Raw genomic sequence first — 22,357 nt, 5'->3', positions numbered from 1 at the left:
CGACGACAGGGGGTGGGGCTGCGGTGACGTCGACGACAGGGGGTGGGGCTGCGGTGACGTCGGCGACAGGGGGTGGGGCTGCGGTGACGTCGGCGACAGGGGGTGGGGCTGCGGTGACGTCGGCGACAGGGGGTGGGGCTGCGGTGACGTCGACGACAGGGGGTGGGGCTGCGGTGACGTCGACGACAGGGGGTGGGGCTGCGGTGACGTCGACGACAGGGGGTGGGGCTGCGGTGACGTCGACGACAGGGGGTGGGGCTGCGGTGACGTCGGCGACAGGGGGTGGGGCTGCGGTGACGTCGGCGACAGGGGGTGGGGCTGCGGTGACGTCGACGACAGGGGGTGGGGCTGCGGTGACGTCGGCGACAGGGGGTGGGGCTGCGGTGACGTCGGCGACAGGGGGTGGGGCTGCGGTGACGTCGGCGACAGGGGGTGGGGCTGCGGTGACGTCGGCGACAGGGGGTGGGGCTGCGGTGACGTCGACGACAGGGGGTGGGGCTGCGGTGACGTCGACGACAGGGGGTGGGGCTGCGGTGACGTCGACGACAGGGGGTGGGGCTGCGGTGACGTCGACGACAGGGGGTGGGGCTGCGGTGACGTCGGCGACAGGGGGTGGGGCTGCGGTGACGTCGGCGACAGGGGGTGGGGCTGCGGTGACGTCGGCGACAGGGGGTGGGGCTGCGGTGACGTCGGCGACAGGGGGTGGGGCTGCGGTGACGTCGACGACAGGGGGTGGGGCTGCGGTGACGTCGGCGACAGGGGGTGGGGCTGCGGTGACGTCGGCGACAGGGGGTGGGGCTGCGGTGACGTCGGCGACAGGGGGTGGGGCTGCGGTGACGTCGGCGACAGGGGGTGGGGCTGCGGTGACGTCGACGACAGGGGGTGGGGCTGCGGTGACGTCGACGACAGGGGGTGGGGCTGCGGTGACGTCGACGACAGGGGGTGGGGCTGCGGTGACGTCGGCGACAGGGGGTGGGGCTGCGGTGACGTCGGCGACAGGGGGTGGGGCTGCGGTGACGTCGACGACAGGGGGTGGGGCTGCGGTGACGTCGGCGACAGGGGGTGGGGCTGCGGTGACGTCGGCGACAGGGGGTGGGGCTGCGGTGACGTCGGCGACAGGGGGTGGGGCTGCGGTGACGTCGGCGACAGGGGGTGGGGCTGCGGTGACGTCGACGACAGGGGGTGGGGCTGCGGTGACGTCGACGACAGGGGGTGGGGCTGCGGTGACGTCGACGACAGGGGGTGGGGCTGCGGTGACGTCGACGACAGGGGGTGGGGCTGCGGTGACGTCGGCGACAGGGGGTGGGGCTGCGGTGACGTCGGCGACAGGGGGTGGGGCTGCGGTGACGTCGGCGACAGGGGGTGGGGCTGCGGTGACGTCGGCGACAGGGGGTGGGGCTGCGGTGACGTCGACGACAGGGGGTGGGGCTGCGGTGACGTCGGCGACAGGGGGGTGGGGCTGCGGTGACGTCGGCGACAGGGGGTGGGGCTGCGGTGACGTCGGCGACAGGGGGGTGGGGCTGCGGTGACGTCGACGACAGGGGGTGGGGCTGCGGTGACGTCGACGACAGGGGGGTGGGGCTGCGGTGACGTCGACGACAGGGGGTGGGGCTGCGGTGACGTCGACGACAGGGGGTGGGGCTGCGGTGACGTCGGCGACAGGGGGTGGGGCTGCGGTGACGTCGGCGACAGGGGGTGGGGCTGCGGTGACGTCGGCGACAGGGGGTGGGGCTGCGGTGACGTCGGCGACAGGGGGTGGGGCTGCGGTGACGTCGACGACAGGGGGTGGGGCTGCGGTGACGTCGGCGACAGGGGGTGGGGCTGCGGTGACGTCGACGACAGGGGGTGGGGCTGCGGTGACGTCGGCGACAGGGGGTGGGGCTGCGGTGACGTCGGCGACAGGGGGTGGGGCTGCGGTGACGTCGACGACAGGGGGTGGGGCTGCGGTGACGTCGGCGACAGGGGGTGGGGCTGCGGTGACGTCGACGACAGGGGGTGGGGCTGCGGTGACGTCGGCGACAGGGGGTGGGGGCTGCGGTGACGTCGGCGACAGGGGGTGGGGCTGCGGTGACGTCGACGACCAGGGGTGGGGCTGCGGTGACGTCGACGACAGGGGGTGGGGCTGCGGTGACGTCGACGACAGGGGGTGGGGCTGCGGTGACGTCGACGACAGGGGTGGGGCTGCGGTGACGTCGACGACCAGGGGGTGGGGCTGGTGGGCTAGCTGTCAATCAACCCTGGGGGGGTGTGTCGCTGTCAATCAAAATCAGGGGATGTCTGTGTGCGCGCGCGCCGAAAAAATTTTGCTAATTAGCTCATTTGCATAATTAGTGACGTCATGTGCATAATTAGGGGTTAATTGGGGGGTAATTAGTACTCCAGATGGGAGTAGACTGTGGTGATGATTAATAATTATTGGTTGCTACTCCCATCTGGAGTACTAATTGGGGGGGCTATATAGTATATGGGATGTATATACACCCTATATACTATATATAGTATATAAATAAAAAGAATAAAAATAATAAGTCTGGTGCAGCAGTAGGGGTTTTCAGGCGGCCAGGGAGTAAATATTTTTATTTTAAATTTAAAGTTTTTTTTAATATTTATTCCCTGGCCGCCTGAAAAGCCCTACTGCTGCACCAGAGAGAAAGGAAAAGAGAGAAAAAGACAGAGAGAGAAAAAGACAAAGACAGAGAAACAGAAATAGAGACAGAGAGAAATAGAGACTAAGAGAAATAGAGACAGAGAGAAATAGAGACAGAGAGAAATAGACAAAGACAGAGAGAAATAGACAAAGACAGAGAGAAATAGACAGAGAGAGAAAAAGACAAAGACAGAGAAATAGACAAAGACAGAGAGAAATAGAGACAGAGAGAAATAGACAAAGACAGAGAAATAGAGACAGAGAGAAAATGACAGAGACAGAGAGAAAATGACAGAGACAGAGAGAAATAGAGACAGAGAAAATGACAGAGACAGAGAGAAATAGAGACAGAGAAAAATAGACAAAGACAGAGAAATAGAGACAGAGAAAATGACAGAGACAGAGAGAAATAGAGACAGAGAGAAATAGACAAAGACAGAGAAATAGAGACACAGAAATAGAGACAGAGAAAAATAGACAAAGACAGAGAAATAGAGACAGAGAGAAAATGACAGAGACAGAGAGAAATAGACAAAGACAGAGAGAAATAGACAAAGACAGAGAGAAATAGACAAAGACAGAGAGAAATAGAGACAGAGAGAAATAGAGACAGAGAGAAATAGACAAAGACAGAGAAATAGAGACAGAGAGAAATAGAGACAGAGAGAAATAGACAAAGACAGAGAAATAGAGACAGAGAAATAGAGACAGAGAAATAGAGACAAAGACAGAGAAATAGAGACAGAGAGAAATAGAGACAGAGAGAAATAGACAAAGACAGAGAAATAGAGACAGAGAAATAGAGACAGAGAAATAGAGACAAAGACAGAGAAATAGAGACAGAGAGAAAATGACAGAGACAGAGAGAAATAGAGACAGAGAGAAATAGACAAAGACAGAGAAATAGAGACAGAGAAATAGAGACAGAGAAAAATAGACAAAGACAGAGAAATAGAGACAGAGAAAATGACAGAGACAGAGAGAAATAGACAAAGACAGAGAAATAGACAAAGACAGAGAAATAGACAAAGACAGAGAAATAGACAAAGACAGAGAAATAGAGACAGAGAGAAAATGACAGAGACAGAGAGAAATAGACAAAGAGAGAAATACAGACAGACAAAAAGACAAAGACAGAGAGAAATAGAGATGGAGAGAAAATGACAGAAACAGAGAGAAATAGAGAAAGAGAAAAACACAAAGAGAGAAATTGTCTATTTCTCTCTGTCTTTGTCTAAGACAGAAAAAGACAAAGACAGAGAGAAATAGAGAAATAGACAAAGACAGAGAAATAGAAAGAAACAGAGAAAAACACAGAGAAACAGACAAAGAGAGAGAAATAGACAGAGCCAGAGAGAAATAGACAGAGAGAAATAGAAAGGAAGTGAAATAGAGAGTGAAATAGACACAAAGACATACAGAGAAACAGGGTTAGAGAAAAATAGAAATCAAAAGAGAAAAACAGAGAAACAGCATGAGAGAGAAAGAGTGAAACAGTTAGAGTGAAAGCAAAAGACAGACTGAAACAGACTGAAAGCAAAACAGACAGAAAAAGAGAGTTAAAGAGAAAGAGAAACAGAAAAACATCTAGAAATAGAATAACAGAGAAAAATTAAGAGTTAAGAGAGAAAGAAGCAGAATTAGACAGAAAAGGAAATAGCATGAAGGTGTAGAGAGGAAAATAGACTTACCTTGAGGTAGGAAATAGAATAAATGACTCTGACACCAAATAAACACAGGAGCCAAATGGGGGAGAGGGGGGCACGGGGTATCTTTATTGGGGGGGCAGGGGGGCATCTTTATTAGGGTATATTCAGCTTTTATTGCATGAATGGGTTTCTTTACACTTTAGTAAACATACAGAAACAACAGATACAAATGCAAATACAGATACAGTCCATAGGCACACCTATAAAATTACAATTTACATACAGAGCAATACATTGAAATACAGCAGCAAATGCCAATACAGAACAATACAAGGCAATACAAGCCAAATGACTATTAACACAATAGAACCATTTTTCAAAATCTGAAACACTCATTATATCTTGTTTTATTGTTACAGGAAACCCAAAACAAAAGCAGCACACATAAAACATAACAATCGTCCACCGCACACACCTCCTTCAGCATGCGCACCGTGCACCCTCTCTCGCCTCTCAATCCCCTACCGTCAGCACACACTCGCAACGCTCCTCGGGAACGTGGTTCCCGGGAGCCCTGAAAAAATCAGCCTGCCTGACGAAAACCCCGGTCCCTAGGCCGTCGGCACCCAAACTTTGGCGATGAACGTCGCCTCGCAGACCGGCCGGGACCGAGGAAAAAAAAACCCAGCCGGGGGGAAAAAAAAAAAAACCCCCCCGGCTGGGGATTTTTTATTCTAAGTTTAAAATGTGTTGAAAAACCTGGAAGGCAAAAGTCACACACACAAGGTTAGAACCAGTCAACATGCACACAAACCCACCCTCTCTCACCTCTCAATCCCCTACCATCAGCACACACTCGCACCGCTCCTCGGGAACGTGGTTCCCGGGAGCCCTGAAAAAATCAGCCTGCCTGACGAAAACCCCGGTCCCTAGGCCGTCGGCGCCCAAACTTTGGCGATGAACGTCGCCTCGCAGACCGGCCGGGACCGAGGAAAAAAAAACCCAGCCGGGGGGAAAAAAAAAAAAACCCCCCCGGCTGGGGATTTTTTATTCTAAATTTAAAATGTGTTGAAAAACCTGGAAGGCAAAAGTCACACACACAAGGTTAGAACCAGTCAGCACACACACTCGCACAGGCAAACCCAAGCAGACAGACAAGTCTCAGACATACACAGTCACTCTTCAGCTTACCCAGTAGATTCCAAGAGACTCCGTAGCATCAGCAACCACAGAGAGACTAATCCTGCCCGGAGACCTGCAAGACAACGACAGGTGGTCAACAAGTGGTTACCTGACAGCTAGGCATCATCCCCCCTCAGGGCCCATACCTTCTCTACCCAAAACTCCACAGAAAAAAGATGAACTGCAAAGCCCTACAACTCTTCTACCTAACTGTGACTGTGCCAGGGCAGGGCAGCTCAAGCATAAGTCATACAGTAGGATACAGCAACATCATGACTTAGAGTGCAATACAAACACAGTCACTTTCAATACAATACAAGCACAGTGACTTTGAGTGCAATACAAGCACAGTGACTTAGAGTGCAATACAAACAGTCACTTGCAACGCAAACAGAGTCACTGGCAGTGCAATGCAAACAGAGTCACTTGCAATACAAACAGAGTCACTGGCAATACAATACAATACAGAGTCACTGGCAATACAATACAATACAGAGTCACTTGCAATACAATACAATACAGAGTCACTTGCAATACAATACAATACAGAGTCACTTGCAATACAATACAATACAGAGTCACTTGCAATACAATACAAACACAGTCACTTGCAATACAATACAAACACAGTCACTTGCAATACAATACAAACACAGTCACTTGCAATACAATACAGAGTCACTGGCAATACAATACAAACAGAGTCACTTGCAATACAATACAAACAGAGTCACTTGCAATACAAACAGAGTCACTGGCAGTGCAATACAAACAGAGTCACATGCAATACAATACAAACACAGTCACTTGCAATACAATACAAACACAGTCACATGCAAGACAATACAGAGTCACTGGCAATGCAATACAATACAGAGTCACTGGCAATGCAATACAATACAGAGTCACTGGCAATGCAATACAATACAGAGTCACTTGCAATACAAACAGAGTCACTGGCAGTGCAATACAAACAGAGTCACAGGCAATACAATACAAACAGAGTCACAGGCAATACAATACAAACAGAGTCACAGGCAATACAATACAAACAGAGTCACTGGCAATACAATACAAACAGAGTCACTGGCAATACAATACAAACAGAGTCACTGGCAATACAATACAAACAGAGTCACTGGCAATGCAATACAATACAGAGTCACTGGCAATGCAATACAATACAGAGTCACTGGCAATGCAATACAAACATAGTCACTGGCAATACAAAACAAACATAGTCACTTGCAATACAAAACAAACATAGTCACTTCCAAGACAAACATAGTCAGTTCCAAGTCAATACAAACAAAACTGCTCACTAGACTAAGTGCCTAAGCTGTTAAGAGGACGCGCCAGAAGCTCGGGAAGCCGAGTGAAGAAAGCGATGACTGCCGGGTGACCGTGGCGATGCCTCCGGATGAAAGGCAACCTCGTCGGGTGAACACGTCCGCTACGCCGCCGAGACTCAAAGACTGCTGACGACGCAAAACACGCTAGAATGCTGAACTGCCCTGCCCGGCAAATGCTCCGGCGAGACCGAGTGGAAACCCTCTCCCATTACTTCAGAGGGACCCATCCCACTAGGGCCCTCTCTTCTAAGCTAATGTGAAATTGCCTCCCACTTCCAAAGTTTTTTCCCCTGCACCCAAACACAAACCCCAACACTTATCTTTTGGAAGACGAGCGGACAAAATCCATCCTCCGAGGACTTCGGCGCTGCCGTATCCAAACTTAGGCTCTGCACCTCCTCTCAATACCTAAGACAACAAAGTACAAACTGTGAAAATTGTGTGACAGGAAACTAATCCCCAGGCTTTCCAAGCACCTCTGCCCCAACTCACCTCAGATACTGATTTGGCTCCACAGTCTACCCAGAGGGTACCTGCAAAAGGAAAAGGTACACATTTAGCATGCTGCTACACACCCCATGCCTATGGATCACCCCTAATGCCTAAAAGCCAACTTACCCGCTTGCCCCTAATCCTTGGCATGTGTAGGACAGTAGCAGCACCTGCAAAGACACAAAGAAAACAGCAGGCTGAGTCACTGAGAAAACACAATCACCACAATCTAACAGAACTCAGTAATACATAAAGCTCAAGCTGATACCCACCAAGTCACTGGCATCCAGGACCAGGAAATCTTGCAAGTGGACCACCTAAAATGAAAGTAAATTAAACAGTGGATGTTAGAGTTACACCAGAAATTGAGACCTGAGCAATGACAGCAGCTTCCATCCACCAGTTAATGCTCACCTAGGCAGCTGATCCTGGACTGCCAAGCTCCCGCTTTACCTCCTAAAAATAAAAACAAAAAACAAGGCTGTAGCAGAGTCACAATGTACATCCCCCTGGCAAAACCAAACTGGGACTGACTTAAACTCACACCCACCTGGCCGCTGCCAGCCTGAGCCACGACAACCTCACAAGCAGACCACCTGAAATAAAACAAAAATCAACAGTGGATGGTTAGACTTGAGCCAGAAATGGAGAGCGGAGCAACAACAACAGCTGCTGTCCACCAGTGAATGCTCACCTGGCGCGCTTCTCCTGGACTGCCAATATCCTGCATAAGCTCCTAAAAACAAAGACAAAGGTCAGGGCTGTATCAGAGCCACCATTTACACCTCCCCTGCAAAGACCGACAGGGACTGACCTTCTCGGGGGAACCGATGAATCCCACAGGGGCTGCTCTGCCACAGGGTTAATCCATCTGCATCTGAAAGAAAGTTAGGACAAGAGTCAAAGGGCTGCAGGATAACTTGACAGCTCCAGACATCTTGGGTCAATCTACAGATCCCACCTAGAAGCCAATGCACCCTGCATTTCAAATTTGTCCTATTACCCCTACACCCAGCTGTGCTGCAGGGCAGAGCAGCTCCGGGCCAAATACACACCCACACCCGTGACACAAGACGCAACAAACAAAGGGACGCGACAGGGAAAGAAAACTCTCGATGAGAGGAATGACCCTGAGGACCGAGAGAACTCGGGAGCAGATGACCGAGGTAAGCTGAAAGGAGAGCTGACCGGGCTCAGAGAAACCTGCAGGAAAAAAGATGCTAAGGGGATGAATTATCCCAAGAACCGCAAAGATGGACGCTCGAGAATGCTCCGGTCACACTCTGCTACCTAGCTTTGCATTCTTACAAGTCCTAATCCACCGGAATGGATGCTGGTGGTGCTCGGCTGTCAGTACAGCTCAGAACAAGACCTGGAAAGACATTGGACTGGATGCTTCTGAAGAGAGATACGATGCCCATGCCTGCCCGAGCTCCCGAGTCGATGGTCCGAGGGCATCGGCACCTGGCCGAGGAACTGAGAGTCCTAAGAGGCTAAGAGGGATGCCAGGGTTTTTGGTAGGCCCCTTGAAGGGCTAAGGCAAAAGACATGAAACAAAGAGTGCGCAACAAACGAGGGACACGACAAGCACCGGGACTGCTCTGCCCTGCACACCTCAGTGGTGAGATCAAAAGGGAGACTTTCCCTGTAGGAAGCCTAAGGGGCCGCTTCCTGGACAACCCCAGCTCCAAACCCAACTGAAAAACCACTCCCGGTTGAAAGCCGACCCGGCCCCCCACTTTCGTCCCCTCCGTGGCTCGGAGCCCTCCACTTATCTCTCAGACATCTGAAGATGCAGAGTCCAGGCAGGTGAAAAGGAAGGCTGGCTCTCCCTCAGGGAAATTCCTGGTAACACCAGGCTGCTCTCTCTTAGTCAGCTGCAATAAAGAAAAGCAAACATCACTGTGTGATCTTAGCAGCACAGCACCCAAACCCCAACAATTCTGCTACTCACCATCTCTTGAGAACACCCAGGCCCTCAAGCCCGCTGCCTCAGCCGTGCTTGGAGAGTCATGCCATCGTCCTGGGGTAGGTCTGGATTAAGAACACACAAGGGATTTGACAGTGCTGAAACTTGACAGGACCCTCTCTCCTCCCTGCCTCCCCAACTCCTCAGCTGTTATCAAAGCCTACCTGGAAAGCAGCTTCAAACAGAGAAATTGAGGCTTGATCACACAGTCCTGTAATGCTTCTGAAGGGCTCACAAAAAAAGGTGCCCAAGTTCATGATCTCATGGCAGAGGGTACTTCAGCAGAAGAAGAGTGGACCACCTAAAACACAATAATAGAAGCTTAGAGGTGCACCAGAAATTGAGACCTGAGCGATTACAGCCACTTCCATCCACCAGTCAATGCTCACCTAGGCAGCTGGTCCTGGACTGCCAAGATCCCGCTTTACCTCCTAAAAATAAAAACAAAAAACAAGGCTGTAACATACTCACAATGTACACCTCCCCAGCAAAACCAAACTGGGACTGACTTAAACTCACACCCACCTGGCCGCTGCCAGCCTGAGCCACGACAACCTAACAAGCAGACCACCTGAAATAAAACAAAAATCAACAGTGGATGGTTAGACTTGAGCCAGAAATTCAGACGGGAGCAATAACAACTGCTTCGGTCCACCGGTCAATGCTCACCTGGCGCGCTTCACCTGGACTGGCAATATCCTGCATAAGCTCCTAAAAACAAAGACAAAGGTCAGGGCTGTATCAGAGCCACCATTTACACCTCCCCTGCAAAGACCGACAGGGACTGACCTTCTCGGGGGAACCGATGAATCCCACAGGGGCTGCTCTGCCACAGGGTTAAACCATCTGCATCTGAAAGAAAGTTAGGACAAGAGTCAAAGGGCTGCAGGATAACTTGACAGCTCCAGACATCTTGGGTCAATCTACAGATCCCACCTAGAAGCCAATGCACCCTGCATTTCAAATTTGTCCTACTACCCCTACACCCAGCTGTGCTGCAGGGCAGAGCAGCTCCGGGCCAAATACACACCCACACCCGTGACACAAGACGCAACAAACAAAGGGACACGACAGGGAAAGAAAACTCTCGATGAGAGGAATGACCCTGAGGACCGAGAGAACTCGGGAGCAGATGACCGAGGTAAGCTGAAAGGAGAGCTGACCGGGCTCAGAGAAACCTGCAGGAAAAAAGATGCTAAGGGGATGACTTATCCCAAGAACCGCAAAGATGAACACTCGAGAATGCTCCGGTCACACTCTGCTACCTAGCTATGCATTCTTACAAGTCCTAATCCACCGGAATGGATGCTGGTGGTGCTCGGCTGTCAGTACAGCTCAGAACAAGACCTGGAAAGACATTGGACTGGATGCTTCTGAAGAGAGATACGATGCCCATGCCTGCCCGAGCTCCCGAGTCGATGGTCCGAGGGCATTGCCACCTGGCCGAGGAACTGAGAGTCCAGAGAGGCTAAGAGGGATACCAGGGTTTTTGGTAGGCCCCTTGAAGGGCTAAGGCAAAAGACATGAAACAAAGAGTGCGCAACAAACAAGGGACACGACAAGCACCGGGACTGCTCTGCCCTGCACACCTCAGTGGAGAGATCAAAAGGGAGACTTTCCCTGTAGGAAGCCTAAGGGGCCGCTTCTTGGATGGCCCCGTCTCCAAACCCCCGCCCGGTGGAAAGCCGACCCGGCCCCCCGCTTTCATCCCCTCCGTGGCTCGGAGCCCTCCACTTATCTCTCAGACATCTGGAGATGCAGAATCCTGGCAGGTGAAAAGGAAGGCCGCCTCTCCCTCAGGGAAATTCCTGCTAACACCAGGTTGCTCTCTCTTAGTCAGCTGCAATAAAGAAAAGCAAACATCACTGTGTGGTCTTAGCACCGCATCGCCCAAAACCCAACAATTCTGCTACCCACCGCCTCTTGAGAACGCCCGGGTGCTCGGGCCCGCTGCCTCGGCCGTGCTTGGAGGGTGATGGCATCATCAGGGGGTAGGTCTGGATTAAGAGCAGACAAGGGATTTGACATTGCTGATACTTGAGAGGACCCTCGCTCCTCCTCTCCTCCCTGCCTCCCCGACTCCTCGGCCGTTATCAAAGACTACCTGGAAAGCAGCTTCAAACGGAGAAATCGAGGCTTGATCACACAGTCCTGTAATGCTTCTGAAGGGCTCCAAAGAGAGGGACCCGGTCCATCACCTCATTGGAGAAGGGACTTCAGCATAATGACAGCAGACTGCCTAAAACAGACAAAAACACAACCTTAGAGTTGCACCAGATATTGAGACCTGAGTGATAACAGCTGCTTCCATCCACCGGACAATGCTCACCTGGGCCGCTTCACCTGGACTGCCAATATCCCTCTTTACCTCCTAAAAAAAAAAGACAAAAAACAACGCTGTAACACAGTCATCATTTACACTGCCCCGGCAAAGGCAAACTGGGACTGACTTAAGCACACACCCTCTTGGCTGCTGGTACCCACGACCGGGACATTTCACAAGCGGGCCAGCTAAAAATAAGAAAACAAACAGCAGATATTAGATTTTCACCAGAAACTGAGACCTGAGCAACAGCAAACGGTTCTGTCCGCAGATCAATGCTCACCTTGCACGCTTCACCTTCACCGCCAACATCCTGCTTTACCTCCTAAAAATAGAGACAAAGAAACAGGCAGTAACAAGGGCACCAATTACACTGCCCCTGCAAAGACAAACTGCAACTGACGTAAGCTGACACCTACCTGGCCGCTGGAATCCACAAACAGGACATCTCAAAACCAGACCACCTGAAAAAAAAAAAAAAAACCCAACAGTGGATGGTGAGAGTTGCACCAGAAATTGACACCGGAGAAATAACAACTGCTTCTGTTCACCGGTCCATGCTCACCTTGCCCGCTTCTTCTGGACTGCCAATATCCTGCATTAGCTCCTAAAAACAAAGACAAAGGTCAGGGCTGTAACAGAGCCACCATTTACCCCTCCCCTGCAAAGACCGACTCGGACTGACCTTCTCGGGAGAACCGACTCCACCGATAGGGGCTGCTCTGCCACAGGTTTAATCAGTCTGCATCTGAAAGAAAGTTAGGACAAAAGTCAAAGGGCTGCAGGATAACTTGACAGCTCCACACATCTTGGTCAGTCTACAGATCACACCTAGAAGCCAATGCACCCTGCACTTCAAATTTGTCCTATTACCCCTACACCCAGCTGTGCTACAGGGCAGGGCAGAGCAGCGCTGGGCCAAATACACACCCACACCCGTGACACAAGACGCAACAAACAAAGGGACGCGACAGGGAAAGAAAAAATCTCGAAGAGAGGAATGACCCTGAGGACCGAGAGAACTCGGGAGGAGATGATCGAGGTAAGCTGAAACGAGAGCTGACCGGGCTCAGAGAAACCTGCAGGAAAAAAGATGCTAAGGGGATGACTTATCCCAAGAACCGCAAAGATGGACGCTCGAGAATGCTCCGGTCAGAATCCTCTCCCTAGCTTTGCATCCTTACAAGTCCTAATCCACCGGAATGGATCGTGGTGGTGCTTGGCTGTCAGTACAGCTCAGAACAAGACCTGAAAAGACAGTAAACTGGATGCTTCTGAAAATAAATACGATTCCCATGCTGGCCTGAGCTCCCGAGTCGATGGTTTGATGGTATCGGCGCCTGGCCGAGGAACTGAGGGACCGGAGATGCTAAAAATGATGCCGGGATTTTGATGGCCCCTTGAAAAGCCAGAGAAAATGACATGAAATACAAGACACTCAAAAGACACAGAGTGCACAACAGACAACTGACAGGACATGCACCGGGACTGGACTGCCCTGCACCACAGCATTGGGATCAAAATTAAGGCTTCCCCTTGACAGCTAACGGGATCGCTGAGTGGGGCTGGACGACGCTGCGCGCCGGACCGCACGATGCGGACGGGGACCGTTCTGCCTTGCGTGCCCCGTAGTTGCTATTGAAGTATAGCCGTTCCCTTCGGCTGTCCTAAGTGGCCCCTTAAGGGACACCCCTGCCCCTCTGGTAGCTGTTAAACCGGACCCATAAATTTCTGACACCCCTGTCGTCCTATCTCGAGGCCGTGGCCCCTGACTTATCTTTGAGATGACCGGTAAGGTGAATCCACGTTGGACTGGAAATAAGTCTGTCTCAGAAGGCCCTCCGATCGCCGATTAGCCTCTTAGCTATGAAAAAGAAAAATGAAAATCGATGCACGAATTTAGCGGCGCGTGCGCCGAATCCCGAGGGGGCGGCCGCTCGCCCTCGCCTAAGCGTGCCCGGGTCCTCGAGTCTGTGGCTTCGTCCCGCATCTAAGCCTAGGGCTGTTACAATGTCCGGTACCTGAGTTAGCAGGGGGCAAAACTGTAGGGCAGGTCTGTGAGCAAAACTTAGGTGCTCACATTTACGTATCTTAGGTGCTCTTCTGTGCTATAAGACGCATAAATGCAGCTGCTATTACTTGCAAAAAAGCCTTGGGGGAGGCCCTCAAATGCAGGTCGTTCCTCATTTTGCTGCCTTCAAAACCTGCTAACTCTCAACCGGGTACCCTGAACGTAGTCCTCGCCTTACCGATCGGAAGCCTGGATCTCGGTCGTTGCCTCTGACGTGTACAGTGGCCCTTTTGAGGTGACAAATCTTCTGAAAGAATCTGGAAGATCGTGCTGGATGTGACCTATAACTTCAGGAGTACTGCTCCTCCTAAAAGAAAATGAGAACAAACCCAGAAATTACAAAAGCGCCTTTCCTCCCCCGAATGTGCAAACAAAACCCCTGAACTTAAATACTCCCTGTATTTGATAGCATCTTCTTTGTAGTGTCCTCAAAGCTCCTGTTATTTGTAGGTGCCCAAAAACACCTAACAAAAATAAGCTAATAGAGCCTCTTCGCTGAAATGAGAGGAGAGCTCTTACCCTGGCTGATTCCCAGGAGGGAATGAAGCCCCTTGGCAAAAGCTGGGGTTAATATACCCCTGATTGGGCCCGCCCCTCGTTCCCAGAATGCCCGGGAAAAGGGAGGAGGCAACTCCCACGGGGTATAAAAGCTCTCGAAGGAGCTGCAGCTGTTTGGCTCCTCTGACTCAAATGCAAGGTAAGTACAGGGCTCGATAGAGAAAAAAACTCCTCGGGGTAATAATGCTATTTTTCTGTTTTGGCTGTAATGACTTCAGGCTAGAGGGCAAAAATAAAACTTAGCGTTTTAGTAACATAGCAAGATAGTAATTTGGGTAATTTGCTGTTGACGGGGGTAATTATTCCTGGGTGACTGCAATTAGTATTCCACAAGTGACTAAGTAGGATGACAAAGAACAGTAAGATTATGAATGGTGTAAGGCTCATTAGCACCTCTAAGTAAGTATATCAATGTATTAATTACAAAGGAGAAAAAGAATAAACTCCCAGGTGGTGTTAAGCTTATATATACGCCTGGATTGCTCCCGTCTGAGATAGGTGTTACCGGGGTACCCGTTCGAGTGCAACTGAAGTCCAATTTTAAATCCTTAAAATGCTGAAAAAGGCACGGGTTCCTTCAATTTAAAATTAGCATATGGGCAGTTACCTCTGCTTAAACTGTGACGTAGAAAATAAATGGCTTGTGCCCCTTAACTTAATCTCCTAAAATTTTTGGAAAAGAGGAGTTTCCTTCAGTTTAAGTCTCTCCAGGGAGGAGAAAAAAGGGGAGTGTTCCCTAAAATTCAAGCCCTTAAAAAGCAGAGACAGCTAGGCCCCTCTGAACTAGCACCTCCCCACAGGGGTGTGCCCAGGAAACCCTCTGAAGACAGGGGGCATTGTGGGATGAGGTCGAGAAAGGTCCCGCAGATTGTTCGTTCCCCTGCGTGACCCTTCGTCTGCCTGTGAAACGCTGGGGTGCTAGGCTTCCGTTCTGTGGGAGAGAACTGTTCTTCTTGTGGCCGGTGGCCGAGATGGAAGTTCTATCCCCAGAATTCCTTCCCAGAAGTCCTAAGTTTGTAATTATTTAGGAAATTTTTCCCAGACTGTAAGCAATTACCAGAAATATTTACTTAGGAATCCTTACTGAATTGTGTTTCTGTTGAGGTCTTCTACGTGTCCCTTAAGGAGCCAGGGGGGTTGCCAGGTGACTTATGTCTAATCCTGACCGGCCCGGAGCAAACCGGAGTCCTGCTGCCGGTGGCTGGTCCACCCTAAATTACAGTAACATATTAATGTAATTTATAAAAATTCCCTTTGCCTACTAAACAAATTTTCCAGGATGATCCAGGGAAGAGATCTGCTCCATCCTTAGTTTGGCAAATGCCAGTTCTGAGATCCATCTAGGCAGAAAACTACTACAAATATTTGCTTGGTTTTTACTACATCTAGCTGTATGATGAAAATAGATTAATGGTCATTAGGTAAAACCTTTTCAGAGGGCAAAATATTTCACACAGATCCCATTTTGACAGTATGGCAGTTTTGGGGATTAGGAATCCCATCCATAGAAGACATCAAAGAAATGATACTTTGCAAATTGATATTTAGAAATTGTCTTAGAGATGTTATAACTTAACATTCTAACATTATGAAATAGAATGGTTTTGGCATGTTGAAACTGGGTGATTCTGGTATTCCAGAACCCATCCCGTATTTTGCAATGGAGACTTTGAAACGTACATGTTTAATACTTTGAAACCGGGTGAACACCTATATGAAATCCAGGCAGAGTAATGTTTTGGAATCTAGATGGAGAAAGATGAGGGTTGTAGCAATGTTGCAAGCAGATTGACGGACATCTTATAAAAACGACATGTAACTGCTTTCAAATTAGGGGAGTTACTTTTTTCAATCTAGGGCAGGCAGGATTTTTAGGGTCAGAGGACAAGTCTCCCTCCAAAAATTAGCAATAGAAGAATATTTCACCCAAACCCAATAAACCGAAACTAGGATGCAGGGAGGGTACATACTACCAACGGACTATAAAAACAGACATCAGGACCCTAAGGGGGTGACTTAACTCTCCCACAAAAGGAACATCCAGTCAAGTCTAAGGCATTCTACATGGAACTAGACTTCTGGAAAATAGAATTCTGAATGCATCAGCATTGTCCCAAGACCCATGCTACTAGAAGCAGAATCCCAGACTGGCCATGGAGTGCCAATCACCTCCTAAAAACTGAAATCAGGAATGTGATCGGGTGAGTCCAGCTTGCCACAGAAAAGGGCCACCGATCTTGAACAGAGCGCTATACCCAGGAGTGGACTTATGCCATCTACAATTCTAAACATACCTGCACTTCTCCCAGAGCCAAGCTGCCAGAAGCTGGAACCCTAACTGTCCTTCAAGTGCCAAATGTCTCCTACAACCGAACATTACGAACTTCGAGAAGTGAGTTTATGTTCCATCAGAAGAGAACCACCGTTCCTGCACAGAACTCTCAGCCACGGAGTGGGCTGCTAAATGATAAAATTAAGTTCAGCACAGGACATCTGCCAGATCCAAGCTCCCAGAAGCTGGAACCCTTACTGTCCTTGGAGTGCCAAATCTATCCTATGAACTGACATCAGGAGCCTGATGGGGAGAGTTTAGGTTCCCACGAATGACAGCCACCTTTCCTTCAGAGAGCTCTGTGCCCGGGAGTGGGCTTCTGCCACTTAGAATTCTGAACACCACACTTACTCCCAGATCCACGCTGTCAGTAGATGGAACCGTGGCTCCCATTAGACGATCAAATGCCTCCTTAAAACTGAAAATCTGAACCAGGAGAGTGTGCTTAGTATCCCCAGAAAAGGGGACAACGTTCCTGCACAGAGCTCTGAGCCAAGGAGTGAGCTTCTGCAACTTGAAAGTCGAAACACTGCTGCACTTGTCGCATGGCCAAGCTGCTAGAATTGGGAGCCCCAACTGTCCTTCAAGTGCCAAATGTCTCCTACCACCTGACATGAGGAACCTGGTGCGGGCAGTTTAGCTTCCCACCGAACAGAGCCACCGCTGCTGCACAGAACTCCCTGCCCCGGAGTGGGCTTCTGCCTGCTAAAAATAAGTTCAGCACGAAACTTCTGCCAGATCCAAGCTGCCAGAAACTGGAACCCTTACTGTCCTTGGAGTGCCAAATGTCTCCTACAACCTGACATTAGGAACTTAGGGAGTGAATTCAGCTTCTCCCAAAAGAGATCCACTGTTCCTGCAAATAGCTCTGTTCCCCGGAGTGGGCTTCTGCCACTTGAAAGTCAGAACACTGCTGCACTTCTCCCATGGCCAAGCTGCTAGAATCTGGAGCCCCAACTGTCCTTCGAGTGCGAAATGTCTCCTACCACCTGACATGAGGAACCTGGTGCGGGCAGTTTAGCTTCCCACCGAACAGAGCCACAGCTGCTGAACAGAACTCCTAGCCCCAGAGTGGGCTTCTGCCTACTAAAAATAAGTTCAGCACAGGATATCTGCCAGATCCAAGCTGCCAGATGCTGGAACCCTAACTGTCCTTGGAGGGCCAAATGTCTCCAACAACCTGACATCAGGAACCTGATGAGGTGAGTCCAGATTCCCACACAAAAGGGGTGACACTTCCTGCACAGAACTATCTGCCCCAGAGTGGGCTGCGAACTGATAAAATTAAGTTCAGCACAGGACATCTGCCAGATCCAAGCTCCCAGATGCTGGAACACTTACTGTCCTTGGAGGGCCAAATCTATCCTATAAACTGAAATCAGGAGCCTCATCGGGGGAGTTTAGTTTCTCACAGAAAAGACCCACCGTTGCTGCACAGAACTCTCTGCCCTGGAGTGGGCTTCTGCCTGCTAAAAATAAGTTCAGCATAGGATATCTGCCAGATCCAAGCTGCCAGAAGCTGAAACGCTTACTGTCCTTGGAGTGCAAAATGTCTCCTACAACCTGACATTAGGAACTTCGGGGGGTGAGTTTAGTTTCCCACAGAAGAGAGCCACTGTTCCTGCACAGCGCTCTGTGCCCGGGAGTGGGCTTCTGCCACTTAGAATTCTGAACAGTGTACTTACTCCCACAACCAAGCCGCCATGAAGCTGAAACCCGGGCTGCCCTTAGACTGCCAAACACCTCCTGCAAATTGACATCAGGAACTTGGAGGGGTGAGTTTAGCTTCCCACAGAAGAGATCCACTGTTCCTGCACAGAGCACTGTGCCCGGGAGTGGGCTTCTGCCACTTTCAATTCGGAACACTGCTGCATTTCTCCCACAGCCAATCTCCCAGAAGCTGAAACCCTTACTATCCTGCGAGTGCCAAATGTCTCCTACAACCTGACATCAGGAACCTGATGGGCTCAGTTTAGACTCCCACAGAAAAGGGGCGACAGTTCCTGCACAAAGCCCTCTGCCCCTGGGTGGGCTTCTGCCTCCTAAAAATAAGTTCAGCACGAAACTTCTGCCAGATCCAAGCTGCCAGAAACTGGAACCCTTACTGTCCTTGGACTGCCAAATGTCTCCTACAACCTGACATTAGGAACTTAGGGAGTGAATTCAGCTTCCCCCAAAAGAGATCCACTGTTCCTGCAAATAGCTCTGTTCCCCGGAATGGGCTTCTGCCACTTGAAAGTCAGAACACTGCTGCACTTCTCCCATGGCCAAGCTGCTAGAATCTGGAGCCCCAACTGTCCTTCGAGTGCGAAATGTCTCCTACCACCTGACATGAGGAACCTGGTGCGGGCAGTTTAGCTTCCCACCGAACAGAGCCACAGCTGCTGAACAGAACTCCTAGCCCCAGAGTGGGCTTCTGCCTACTAAAAATAAGTTCAGCACAGGATATCTGCCAGATCCAAGCTGCCAGATGCTGGAACCCTAACTGTCCTTGGAGGGCTAAATGTCTCCTACAACCTGAAATGAAGGACTTGGAGGGGTGAGTTTAGTTTCCCACAGAAGAGAGCCACTGTTTCTGCACAGAACTCTCGGCCCCGAAGTGGGGTTCTGCCTGCTAAATATAAATTCAGCACAGGATATCTGCCAGATCCAAGCTTTCAGAAGTTGGAACTCTAACTGTCCTTGGAGGGCCAAATGTCTCCTACAACCTGACATTAGGAACGTAGAGGGGTGAGTTTAGCTTCCTAAAGAAGAGAGCCACCGTTCCTGCACAGAACTCTCTGCCCTGCAGTGGGCTGCAAACTGATAAAATTAAGTTCAGCACCGGACATCTGCCAGATCCAAGCTGCCAGAAGCTGAAACGCTTACTGCCCATGGAGTGCCAAATCTATCCTATGAACTGAAATCAGGACCCTGATGGGGACAGTTTAGCTTCCCACGAATGACAGCCACCTTTCCTTCAGAGAGCTCTGTGCCCCGGACTAGGCTTCTGCCACTTAGAATTCTGAACACCACACTTACTCCCAGATGCACGCTGTCAGTACCTGGAAGCCTGGCTCCCCTTAGACTGCCAAATGGCTCCTTAAAACAGACAATCTGAACCAGGGGGGTGTGTTTAGTTTCCCCAGAAAAGGGGACACCGTTCCTGCACAGAGCTCTGAGCCCAGCAGTAGGCTTCTGCCACTTAAAATTCTGGACACTGCTGCACTTCTCCCATGGCCAAGCTGCCAGAATCTGGAGCCCTAACCGTCCTTCGAGTGCGAAATGTCTCCTACCACCTGACATGAGGAACCTGGTGCGGGCAGTTTAGCTTCCCACCGAACAGAGCCACCACTGCTGCAAAGAACTCCCTGCCCCGGAGTGGGCTTCTGCCTGCTAAAAGTAAGTTCAGCACGAAACTTCTGCCAGATCCAAGCATCCAGAAGCTGGAACCCTTACTGTCCTTGGAGTGCCAAATGTCTCCTACAGCCTGACATCAGGAACCTGCTGGGGTGAGTTTAGTTTCCCACAGAAAAGACCCACCGTTCCTGCACAGAGCTCTGTGCCCGGGAGTGGGCTTCTGCCACTTAGAATTCTGAACAGTGCACATTACTCCTAGAACCAAGCTGTCAGAAGCTGGAACCCTAACTGTCCTTGGAGTGCCCAATGTCTCCTACAACCTGACATTAGGAACTTCGGGGGGTGAGTATAGCTTCCCACAGAAGAGAGCCACTGTTCCTGCACAGAGCTCTGTGCTCGGGAGTGGGCTTCTGCCACTTAGAATTCTGAACAGTGTACTTACTCCCACAACCAAGCTGCCATGAAGCTGAAACCCTAGCTGCCCTTAGACTGCCAAACACCCCCTGCAAACTGACATCAGGAACTTGGAGGGGTGAGTTTAGCTTCCTAAAGAAGAGAGCCACCGTTCCTGCACAGAACTCTCAGCCACGGAGTGGGCTGCTAACTGATAAAAATAAGTTCAGCACAGGACTTCTGCCAGATCCAAGCATCCAGAAGCTGGAACCCTTACTGTCCTTGGAGTGCCAAATGTCTCCTACAGCCTGACATCAGGAACCTGCTGGGGTGAGTTTAGTTTCCCACAGAAAAGACCCACAGTTCCTGCACAGAGCTCTGTGCCCCGGAGTGGGCTTCTGCCACTTAGAATTCTGAACACTGCTGCACTTCTCCCATAGCCAAGCTCCAAGAAGCTGGAAACCTAACTGTCCTTGGAGTGCCAAATGTCTCCTACAACCTGACATTAGGAACCTGATGCAGTGAGTCCAGATTCCCACAGAAAAGGAGCAACGCTTCCTGCACAGAGCCCTCTGACCAAGAGAGGGCGACTGCCTGCTAAAAATAAATTCAGCACAGGATATCTGCCAGATCCAAGCTCCCAGAAGCTGGAACCCTAACTGTCCTTGGAGTGCCCAATGTCTCCTACAACCTGACATTAGGAACTTAGTCGGTGAGTATAGCTTTCCACAGAAGAGAGCCACTGTTCCTGCACAGAGCTCTGTGCCCGGAAGTGGGCTTCTGCCACTTAGAATTCTGAACAGTGTACTTAATCCCACAACCAAGCTGCCATGAAACTGAAACCCTAGCTGCCCTTAGACTGCCAAACACCCCCTGCAAACTGACATCAGGAAATTGGAGGGGTGAGTTTAGCTTTCCACAGAAAAGACCCACCGTTCCTGCACAGAATTCTCGGCCACGGAGTGGGCTGCTAACTGATAAAAATAAGTTCAGCACAGGACTTCTGCCAGATCCAAGCATCCAGAAGCTGGAACCCTTACTGTCCTTGGAGTGCCAAATGTCTCCTACAGCCTGACATCAGGAACCTGCTGGGGTGAGTTTAGCTTCCCACAGAAAAGACCCACCGTTCCTGCACAGAGCTCTGTGCCCCAAAGTGGGCTTCTGCCACTTAGAATTCTGAACAGTGCACATTACTCCCAGAACCAAGCTGTCAGAAGCTGGAACCCTAACTGTCCTTGGAGTGCCCAATGTCTCCGACAACCTGACATTAGGAACTTCGGGGGGTGAGTTTAGCTTCCCACAGAAGAGAGCCACTGTTCCTGCACAGAGATCTGTGCCCCGGAGTGGGCTTCTGCCACTTAGAATTCTGAACAGTGTACTTACTCCCACAACCAAGCTGCCATGAAGCTGAAACCCTAGCTGCCCTTAGACTGCCAAACACCCCCTGCAAACTGACATCAGGAACTTGGAGGGGTGAGTTTAGCTTTCCACAGAAAAGACCCACCGATCCCGCACAGAACTCTCGGCCACAAATGGGCTGCTAACTGATAAAAATAAGTTCAGAGCAGGACTTCTGCCAGATCCAAGCATCCAGAAGCTGGAACCCTTACTGTCCTTGGAGTGCCAAATGTCTCCTACAGCCTGACATCAGGAACCTGCTGGGGTGAGTTTAGTCTCCCACAGAAAAGACCCACCATTCCTGCACAGAGCTCTGTGCCAGGGAGTGGGCTTCTGCCACTTAGAATTCTGAAGAGTGCACATTACTCCCAGAACCAAGCTGTCAGAAGCTGGAACCCTAACTGTCCTGCGAGTGCCAAATGTCTCCGACGACCTGACATTAGGAACTTCGGGGGGTGGGTTTCGCTTCCCACGGAAGAGACCCACAGTTCCTGCACAGAACTCTCGGCCACGGAGTAGGCTTCTGCCACTTAGAATTCTGAACAGTGCACATTACTCCCAGAACCAAGCTGTCAGAAGCTGGAACCCTAACTGTCCTTGGAGTGCCCAATGTCTCCTACAACCTGACATTAGGAACTTAGTCGGTGAGTAT

At 50.6% G+C, this 22,357-nt stretch overlaps 4 long non-coding RNA genes across 5 annotated transcripts in view; all 4 read right to left on the bottom strand.

Annotated features, from left to right (window-relative positions):
* Positions 1–5,592: 5,592 nt before the first annotated feature.
* Positions 5,593–7,870, bottom strand: LOC136305476 (uncharacterized). The gene is made up of 5 exons (XR_010725352.1): positions 7,737–7,870; positions 7,595–7,639; positions 7,449–7,492; positions 7,323–7,363; positions 5,593–7,238 (listed from the first exon to the last, which is right to left on the bottom strand). It is a non-coding gene; the product is annotated as an uncharacterized lncRNA (long non-coding RNA).
* Positions 7,869–10,140, bottom strand: LOC136305475 (uncharacterized). The gene is made up of 9 exons (XR_010725351.1): positions 10,081–10,140; positions 9,961–10,002; positions 9,817–9,862; positions 9,681–9,722; positions 9,456–9,592; positions 9,277–9,356; positions 8,137–9,199; positions 8,017–8,058; positions 7,869–7,918 (listed from the first exon to the last, which is right to left on the bottom strand). It is a non-coding gene; the product is annotated as an uncharacterized lncRNA (long non-coding RNA).
* A 229-nt stretch (positions 10,141–10,369) lies between these two features.
* Positions 10,370–12,369, bottom strand: LOC136305473 (uncharacterized). Its single transcript, XR_010725348.1, has 9 exons — positions 12,300–12,369; positions 12,180–12,221; positions 12,034–12,078; positions 11,898–11,939; positions 11,754–11,802; positions 11,621–11,662; positions 11,396–11,530; positions 11,209–11,288; positions 10,370–11,131 (listed from the first exon to the last, which is right to left on the bottom strand). It is a non-coding gene; the product is annotated as an uncharacterized lncRNA (long non-coding RNA).
* Positions 12,370–12,392: 23 nt separating this feature from the next.
* The window catches only part of LOC136305474 (uncharacterized), a 62,407-nt gene continuing 52,442 nt past the window's right edge, over positions 12,393–22,357 (bottom strand). Inside the window, exons 1-3 of one of the 2 annotated variants that reach the window (XR_010725349.1) lie at positions 14,205–14,218; positions 13,864–13,992; positions 12,393–13,478 (exon numbers count right to left, since the gene is read on the bottom strand). This is a non-coding gene — a long non-coding RNA (uncharacterized lncRNA). Of the gene's footprint in view, positions 13,479–13,863; positions 13,993–14,204; positions 14,219–22,357 lie in introns of those variants that run through there. The other variant, XR_010725350.1, reaches the window with a different exon arrangement.

Source organism: Chamaea fasciata, unplaced genomic scaffold, assembly GCF_029207755.1.
Source record: "Chamaea fasciata isolate MVZ Bird 193981 ecotype frontalis unplaced genomic scaffold, bChaFas1.0.hap1 SCAF_431, whole genome shotgun sequence".
Classification (NCBI taxonomy): domain Eukaryota; kingdom Metazoa; phylum Chordata; class Aves; order Passeriformes; family Sylviidae; genus Chamaea; species Chamaea fasciata.
Note: the sequence above shows the minus strand (reverse complement) of the source record. Positions and strands in the feature narration are given on the sequence as shown.